The 8480-nt window shown below is 55.8% G+C and overlaps 1 long non-coding RNA gene across 1 annotated transcript; it reads left to right on the top strand.

Annotated features, from left to right (window-relative positions):
- Positions 1-728: 728 nt before the first annotated feature.
- LOC131998964 (uncharacterized) lies at positions 729-5258 on the top strand. The gene is made up of 5 exons (XR_009398959.1): positions 729-817; positions 956-1069; positions 1391-2550; positions 2643-3528; positions 4019-5258. It is a non-coding gene; the product is annotated as an uncharacterized LOC131998964 (long non-coding RNA).
- The last annotated feature ends 3222 nt before the right edge of the window (positions 5259-8480 follow it).

Genomic DNA, 8480 nt, shown 5'->3' with positions numbered 1-8480 from the left:
CAGACCTGAAGCTGATGAAAACCCAGCCCTGGGGCACCGGTGGGGGGCTCAGTCGGTGAAGCGTCTGCCTCTGGCTGGGGTCATGATCCAGGGTCCTGGGGTTGAGGCCTGAGCCTGCTTCCCCCACTCCCTCTCCGCCTCCCCCTGCTTGTGCGTGCTCGCTCTCTGTCAAGTAAGTAAATAAAATCTTTAAACCCAGCCTTCTGCTGCGGCTTGTCGGGTTCGGTAATTCGCAGTTAGACGCTGGCTCCTACAGTCTGTGGTCTGCGCCGTCAGCGAGGTGCGCAGTGAGGGGAGCCGTGTTCCCAGTGACGAACCAATGACCCCAGCGAAATTTTTGAAGAACCTCTCTTCTCCCCATGGCTTTTGAACTGCATTTTTATCACGGGCTACGTTGCTGTAAAGACTTGACTTTATCTGTGAACGTCGCTGACCCACCTTTCCCGCGACTTGGGTCCCCGCGTTCTGGTCACTACAAGCCTCTGTCACGGTTTGGGACGAATGGCGTAGGTTCCTCCTTCAAGTACCTCCTCTCCCAATCTCCCTGAATTTTACTACAGGTTTGCCCTTTCAGATTAACTTTGAAATCTTAGATTCAGAAGATCACGGTTTTTTGTCAAATAGTGTTTTTTTTCCTAATCATCACGACACGACCGAACTGTCTTCTAATTGCTGAAAACAAACGTGAGCTCCATGTTTCCAGGGAAAAAGCCCGTGTTCTTCTTAGACTCACTGCCGCACTCTGGTGTACAACCGCACTGCAGACCTCCACACAGAAGCCTAGAAGCCTCCAGGCTCTCTCTGTGCAGCGGGATGGGTGAGGCCCCCTCCCCATTGTTCGTATATTGATTCCTAACCCTCAGTGCGAAGTACGTGCGTGTGTATGTGCGTGTGTGTGTGTGTGTGCTCAGACTGTGCACTCACACTACGTGCGTACACGTACATCTCTCTACAGTGAGTGTCGCTGCAAAGGCTCTGTCTGCACTCTGCACACCTCAGCGGAAATTTGGGACCAGACCTGAAGGCACTCTGGCCCTCTCAAAGCTTCTCTCTAACTGTGAGCTCCAAGGTATTGTCACCTGCGCAGCAACTTGGGAAAATATTTTGGGAAACTGTATCTCACACGCGGTGGTGCGCTGGTGAGGACCCTGGCTTTCCGCTGGGAGATGGGGGCATGTTTATAACTACATGCGGGGGTAGCTATAGACAGCCACCTATGAGCACACACGTGCAGAAGTTCATTCTAACCTGATTAATAGAAATGACGTGGGCTGCGCTATCTACAAAGAATAAGAAATCATACAGTGTTCTCCTGCGAATCCCAGACAGCCGGCTGGTCTTCGCAGAACGGTCTCGTTGATTTTTCGCGAACTCTTATCTCCCCATTCAGCCTGTGGACACGAGTCACCCACAGCTTCACGAAGGAGCTGCATCCCAGGCTTCACGAAGGAGCTGCGTCGCAGCCCGAGTCCTTCCCCCCAGAATGTTCCGTCGTCCCGTACCACCCGTGATCCCCTGCCCAGCTGGTTCTCACCCCGTACAAACTGATGAAGTTCCAGAACCTAAGTCAGGTTCAGTGGGGTGAGGTTCGGAGCTGACGACTAAAGAAAGAATTCTTAAGACATCTTTGGTGCAAAATGGTGGTTTATTAAAGCACGGGGACAGGGCCTGTGTGCAGGAAGAGCTGCTGCCCCGGGTTGTGAGGGGTGGTTGGTTATATACGCAGGAGTTGGGTAGGTGAGGACAAAGGGGTGTTCAGAAGGGCTATTGGGGCAAAGAATACTATCAGAATATTGAAGGCTTAGTTACTATCAAGTAAAGACAATTGAGAGTCTCCTGGTGGAATGTTACATTCCTGCTATCAAGCATCCCTGTTAATGAGATTTAGGTTTAGAAGAAATTTAACTTTATTTACTTTTCCTTCTACCTCCACCTCCTTCGGTTTTTCATGGAGGGGAGGGTGACATTAGGGCTTGAGGAACTGAGTTCTGTGTCTCTGGAAATTGGGCTATTGGTAAAGTAACTTCTTTGTTGTAATCTCAAGGACATTTGCAAACCAAGGGAGACTCCTGTCTTGTAGGATTGTGATCTCAGCAAGTTAACTATTTATCATTTTATGGCGGTCAGGGGTGCCTGAGGAATGCTCCACATATGGAGGGGAGCGGATGAAGGGGGGGTGCAAGGTGCCAGCTCTTGCTCTGTCCTCAGCCGGCCTCCTGCTCCCTCATCACAAACCACGCTCGTGGAACTGAAGCCTGCTCGGTTTCCACACTCGCGGTAAGTTCGATCTGCTCTGTCGCAAGTTTCCTCCCTCACATCCGTGATCTACGTAATTGCCCCCGGCGCTCTTACGTGCGGACACTGAAACGAAGCCGCGGCCGGTCACAGCTGCCAGCGGGGCTGCGTCGTCCTCACACCCGGCTGGGTCCAAGCTGTCGTCAGGCTGTCATGGAAGGCAGAGCGGGGACGAGAGGCAAACCTGTAGGCAGGACGCCCGCCACACAGACTCACCAGAGCAAAGAGCCTCACCAGCTCGGATGATAGGAAAAGGTATTAATTAGGAAGGGATGAATCTTAGTGTTCACCACCTTCATTTTTAATGGAATTTAATTGTAAGCTCTTACATTAATTTTGAATCACAGCTGTGACTGACCAGAGAAATGCAACAGCCCGTCCTTGGGAGCCGGTCCAAGCCGACTCCTGAGCTGGGGCCACACATCCTTGCGCTTGGGGAACGGCTGGGCTGGCAGAGGCCTTGGCCACGGCACGTGGTCCCCTCACATCCTATGTGGATGGAGAACCGGCGGCCTTCGGCTTACCCGGGACCAGAGGTGGTGCCCGTCCGAGACAGCGGCGGCTCCCTCTGCATCCTGCTCCCGGAGTGTGGTATCCCCCACGGCCACATGCCCTGGGAGCGTGTTCACAACGCAACGTCTCAGGCCTCCTCCAGACCTGCCCACTAGGGAAACTACAACCTCCAGGTGATTCCCAAGCACAGGAAGGTCGGAAGCTGAATCACCGGGGCCCGACCCCCGAGCACAGCGAGTGGCTTTGAAAGATCTGCAGGTGATTGAACGCAGAACCCAGACCAAGTCACTCGGGTCGACCCCATGCCCTCCGGGATGCCCCTGTCAGAAGGTCACCGTGGACGTCAAGGCTCTGACGCCAACTCTTTCTGAGAAGCAGGGTGACGCCAGCTGTGCCTGGAGGGGATGCAGGACAGTGACCCCGGGGGCTGGAAGGGAGCGAGGCCTGCCCGTGTTCTCCCAACAGCGAGGAGCGAGGACCCCCTGACCCTGAACTTCTGAGCTCTACCCCCCACTCCGTTCTTTGGGGACAGTGGGAGCCATGGGGAAACCAGCAGAGCAGCGAACTCACAGCCTCCGTTTGATGCCGATCGTGCGCCAGCTCTGCTCTGCTCCTGACCCCCTGGCCCTGAAGAGCTGGTCTTGAAAGCGTTGTTGCCACAGGAGGCCCCCGCATTGTGATCACCGGCTCCCTCCACGCCCTCCTTGGGAGCCTCCTGTGGTAACTGTCTTTATCTTTTCCGATGTGAGGTACCTTACAAAAATACTCAGCAAATATTTCAGCAAAACGCAGGTCCCAAAATAGGCACTCTACCCAGTGTAAGTCATGGTCACCAGTGTTCCTCCGAAACGCCCAAAATAGCGTCTGGGTGGCAGTTCTCCGAGCAGCTAACCTAGTTAGAAGCTGTCAGCTTGTGCCTCGCGTCCTGTGAGTGTCTCGTGGCTCTTTCTCTCCAAACCCTTCTCATCCCCTGGAGGGGCTTCCCCATGTGCAGGGTTCCGGGGGGCGGGGGGCAGCTGCAACACGTTCATGGGACGCCCGGAGAGCGGCCTGTGGGCCTGCTTGCACAGGGACGTCGCTGGGGGAGACCCTCCCAGCCCCTCCGAGACCTTTCCCTGGGGCTGCGTCTCTGTGGGAGGGCGGGCGGAATGGCTGCCCCATTTCCCCCGAGGCCCCTTGTCTGACTCTGACATTTTGTCACCGCCTCTAGGCCCACAGGGATGAAGGGAAGTTCATGCGTTTGAATCTGGTCCCAGCCATGATCCAGGAAACAAAGCGGCAGCTCTGCACCCGCTGTGGGGAGAGCACACCTGTACCGGAGGGAGGGGGCATCCCCCGTCCCTGTGACACGCTGCAGGGCACGAAGACAATGGCATGAACATCTCTGGGTACCTGAGGTGGCAGCGCCCAGCTCGGCTGGATTTGTCAGGACTTTCTGGCTCGGCATGAAGAAGGCCCATGTCCCGCAAACCCTCCCGGTCCTGGGTGAGGCAGAACCACTGGTCATCCTGGGGGACAGCCCAAAGCCACTCCTCCTATGATCTGGCAAAGGAGCCTCAGCTGAGAGTCGCGATGGAATTTGAGAAAATCTAAAATTAAAACAGAGAAGCGGACAGAGCGTACGTGTACATGAGTCAGAGGGGAACAGCCATTCACCGAACCCCCATTTTAGGAAGAGACAGGGCAGAGCCAGGGCCGTTTCCAGGCCTGCAGAGCTAAGATGAGGGCCCCCCGCCAAGTGCCGTCGGGTGCCTGCCAAGGGCTCTGGGGAGCTGAGGCCGCCCCGGCCAGCCCAGCCAGGGGGAGCCGTGTGGGAGACGGAAGAGGGGCTGAGCCACAGTCAGGAGGGGACCTGCCTGCCGCCGGCCTGTCCCCTGTCCCACCCGGGCGCGCAACCCGCAGGAGGGGAGAGAGGCCCCGGGCAGCGACCAGCGGCTGCACACTCTTCGTGGCTCAAGGGAAAAGAAAACTTTCACTGCACGTTTCTCTTTATTATAAAAGGATTACACTGATAATGAGGGAGTGTGGGAAGCCCAGCAGCAGATAAAGAAGCGGCTTAAACCCTCACAGGGCATCGCCGCCCTGAACACAGCCCCTGCAGTGTCACCGGACGTTTCCTTCCTGCCAAAGCCCGGGTCTGCTGCCCTGTCCCAGCCCAGTTCTGTTTCGAAAATCACTTTCCAAGAATAATCGAAAGCAGCTGAGATCTTCCCAGGAGAACCTCAGAGTCAAATGGAATCCAGTTTGCAATCTGCCCAAGCACTTCTTCCCGTCCCGTTCCCAGTCTCTGGTCACCTGCTGGCCTGCTCCTCCCTGTCCCTCCCACCCCCCAGCAGTCTGTCAGCCCCAACCCCAACCCCAAGGGGTCCCGGGTCTCTCTTCCTCGTCTGACAGGCTCCGCTCCTTTCCCAGCATTAAATTAGGGGGACTTGCTTCACTCTGCGTTCATCCCTTCTTCCCACCCATTTGCCGGCCCTCCCAGGCCGTGCTGGCCTAGCAGACCCCCTCCCTCCCCGGGAGCTTGGGGGAGGGGAAGGCAGAATGTTCCTTCCAGTTCAAGGGGAGGAAAAGGAAGAGTATCATGAAATATGCAAATGCCTGTCATGTAACAGCTTTTACAGAAAAAAAAAAAACCTAAATATTTTACATACATTTATTTTCTCAAACTGCAGTTGTATTACAGGTGCAATTTTATTTTAATTTTGTTGGTTTTTAAAGATTCTATTTTTTTTTATTTTTTTTTATAAACACATATTTTTATCCCCAGGGGTACAGGTCTGTGAATCACCAGGTTTACACACTTCACAGCACTCACCCAAGCACATACCCTCCCCAATGTCCATAACCCCACCCCCCTTCTCCCAACCCCCCTCCCCCCAGCAACCCTCAGTTTGTTTTGTGAGATTAAGAGTCACTTATGGTTTGTCTCCCTCCCAATCCCATCTTGTTTCATTTATTCTTCTTCTACCCACTTAACCCCCCATGTTGCATCACCACTTCCTCATATCAGGGAGATCATATGATAGTTGTCTTTCTCTGCTTGACTTATTTCGCTAAGCATGATACGCTCTAGTTCCATCCGTGTTGTCGCAAATGGCAAGATTTCATTTCTTTTGATGGCTGCATAGTATTCCATTGTGTATATATACCACATCTTCTTGATCCATTCCTCTGTTGATGGACATCTAGGTTCTTTCCACAGTTTGGCTATTGTGGACATTGCTGCTATAAACATTCGGGTGCATGTGCCCCTTTGGATCACTACGTTGGTATCTTTAGGGTAAATACCCAGTAGTGCAATTGCTGGGTCATAGGGCGGTTCTATTTTCAACACTTTGGGGAACCTCCATGCTGTTTTCCAGAGTGGCTGCACCAGCCTGCATTCCCACCAACAGTGTAGGAGGGTTCCCCTTTAAAGATTCTATTTTTAAGGAATCGCTACACCCCCCACCCCCCACCGCACCGCACCCCCTTTGGGGGCTCAAAGGCACATCCGGGAGATAAGGGTCGCGCGCTCCGCCCACCGGCCAGGGACTATATGGCCCTCGCTAACTCCCATCCTAATCATGCGTTCCTTCATTCATTCGTTCATTCGGCAAATGGTTTCTGTGGGCTTATGTGCCGGACCTCGTCACTAGGGAAACAACAATGAGAAAAGAGAACACAGACGAAGATTCACGTCCTCGGGAAGCACAGGCAAGTGATGAGACGTAAGCGCAAATACAAAAGCAAGTCAGTCGCAGGCTGCGCTGAAAGGTCAGGGGTCCTCTGTCGTGGTCTCCAGGGGCGCGCGTGGGTCAGGAGAGCTGCTTACTTCTCAGTGACGCGATGTTTGGGGGAGGCTCGGCTGAGACAGGCTGAGATATGCAGTCTGGGGGGCGAGGGGGGCGTCCCGTGTGCCACAGCACCTCAGCAGCATCCTGGCCCGTCCCCCCTCCGACGCCCGTCGTCCCCCCTCCCCAGGCGTGACAACCAGTAAGGACTCCAGACCTTGCCATGCATCCGGGCATGCGAACGCGCACCCCTGACCACCGCCCTGGGTGCCCTGTTCCAGGCCGTGCTGACAGTCCGTTGTGCGGACACTGCCCAGACCGACCCAGCTGGGGTCTCCCGGTGCTGGGGCCTGAGCCAGCCCCTCAGGAGTTTTCTGAGGTCGGCCTCGGCTGTGGGCCCCTGCCTTCAGCCAGGGATCCCGCCGCCAGTCCTGTGACTGAGGCGGGAGTCAGAATCCGGGCCCAGGCGGGCTCACCCCCAGCGCCCCTCATCCAGGCCTGAGAACGTGCATTCCTACATCGTTCCTGAGGGCAGCTGGAGGGGCCACCCTGGCGGTGATGCTCAAAGTGGACGTGCCCCGGAAGACGCTGGGCGCTCACGGGGTCTGCCGCTGTGCCCGCACTCAGACTCTGCAGCCTGTGCGGGGCCCGGCTGTGGCTCTGACCCAGGTTCCAGAAAACCCACTCTGGGAAACCGCAATCTGTCGCAGCAAAGACGAGGAACACGGTGTGTCCTGCCCCTGTTAGAGAGGCCCCTCCCAGCAGCGGGCTCAGTGGGGCAAGGGGCCGGTGGCCAAGGTCTCACAGCAGAGCAAGGGGCCGGGCCTCATGCATTACTGACCTAGGAAAGGGGAAGGAAGGGCCTAGGACTGGCCAAGCTACCCACCGAAGGCTCGAAACTTCTAAACTCAGAGGACTGAGGACACTAACTGAAGCCACAGGGTGGCTGGGCTGGGGCCACAGCTTCGCCCCAGACACCCCTCGTCCCCAGACACCTCTTGTTCCCAAGGTGCCTGACCTTCTTTGGTCTCCAGCAGCGTCCCAAGAGGCCTGTGTGTGGTCAGGCTCACCGCAGGGGAGTTTCCACGCGCCCCACTGTGCACCCCACTGTCACCCCACCCCAGTGTCCGTCCTTTCTACCTGCATGTCCCCGCCCTCGCCTGGCTCTCCTGAGCATGACGCAGCAAGTTCAGGCTTCTCTGCACAGGGAGGGACTGATGAAGCCTGGGGCCTGCCCTGGTGTGGCCTGCCGTGGGGTCCGGCCCCAGCGCCCAGCGGCCCGACTGCGGCTGCCGACGGTGCTCCCACACGCGACAGTCCCCGCACGTGCGGAGGACGCAGACGTCCCTGCTCTCTGCGGTCCTGTGACCTGCACACGCTTGGATCTGAAAACTGGAGTGGGATCGACAGAGGTGAGAAGGAGAAAAGACAGCAGAGCGTACAAAGCTGAATCTCAGGGTTGTGAGTTCGAGCCCCGTGTCCGGCATAAAGGGCACTTAAAAAAATTTGTTTAAAAAGACAGAAGAAAAGACATGAATGTTGAAGGTCACAGGTGATGCTAACATTAACAAGTCAGCTTCCTGAAACAGTCTCAAACAGCCACTAACCTGACAGGACAGAAACACGGAACATGGGACCCCGTGTGTGTGTATATGACAGTGGCTCTACCCACGCGACGGCGTTGCGGTGGTTTTCACTTTTGATTCCTCTATATTTTCCGTGGAATGTCACCCTACAATGAACGTGCACTGGATAATCAGACACAAATGTAAATCACTGTAAAAATACATGGAGCGACGCCCGGTTTGAGCCTCAGACTCTTGATCTCGGCTCAGGTCTCCATCTCAGGGTCGTGGGATCGAGCCCCGCGTGGGGCTCTGTGCTGGGCATGGAGTCTGC

This window comes from Mustela nigripes, chromosome 13 (genome assembly GCF_022355385.1).
Source record: "Mustela nigripes isolate SB6536 chromosome 13, MUSNIG.SB6536, whole genome shotgun sequence".
NCBI lineage: Eukaryota > Metazoa > Chordata > Mammalia > Carnivora > Mustelidae > Mustela > Mustela nigripes.
Note: the sequence above shows the minus strand (reverse complement) of the source record. Positions and strands in the feature narration are given on the sequence as shown.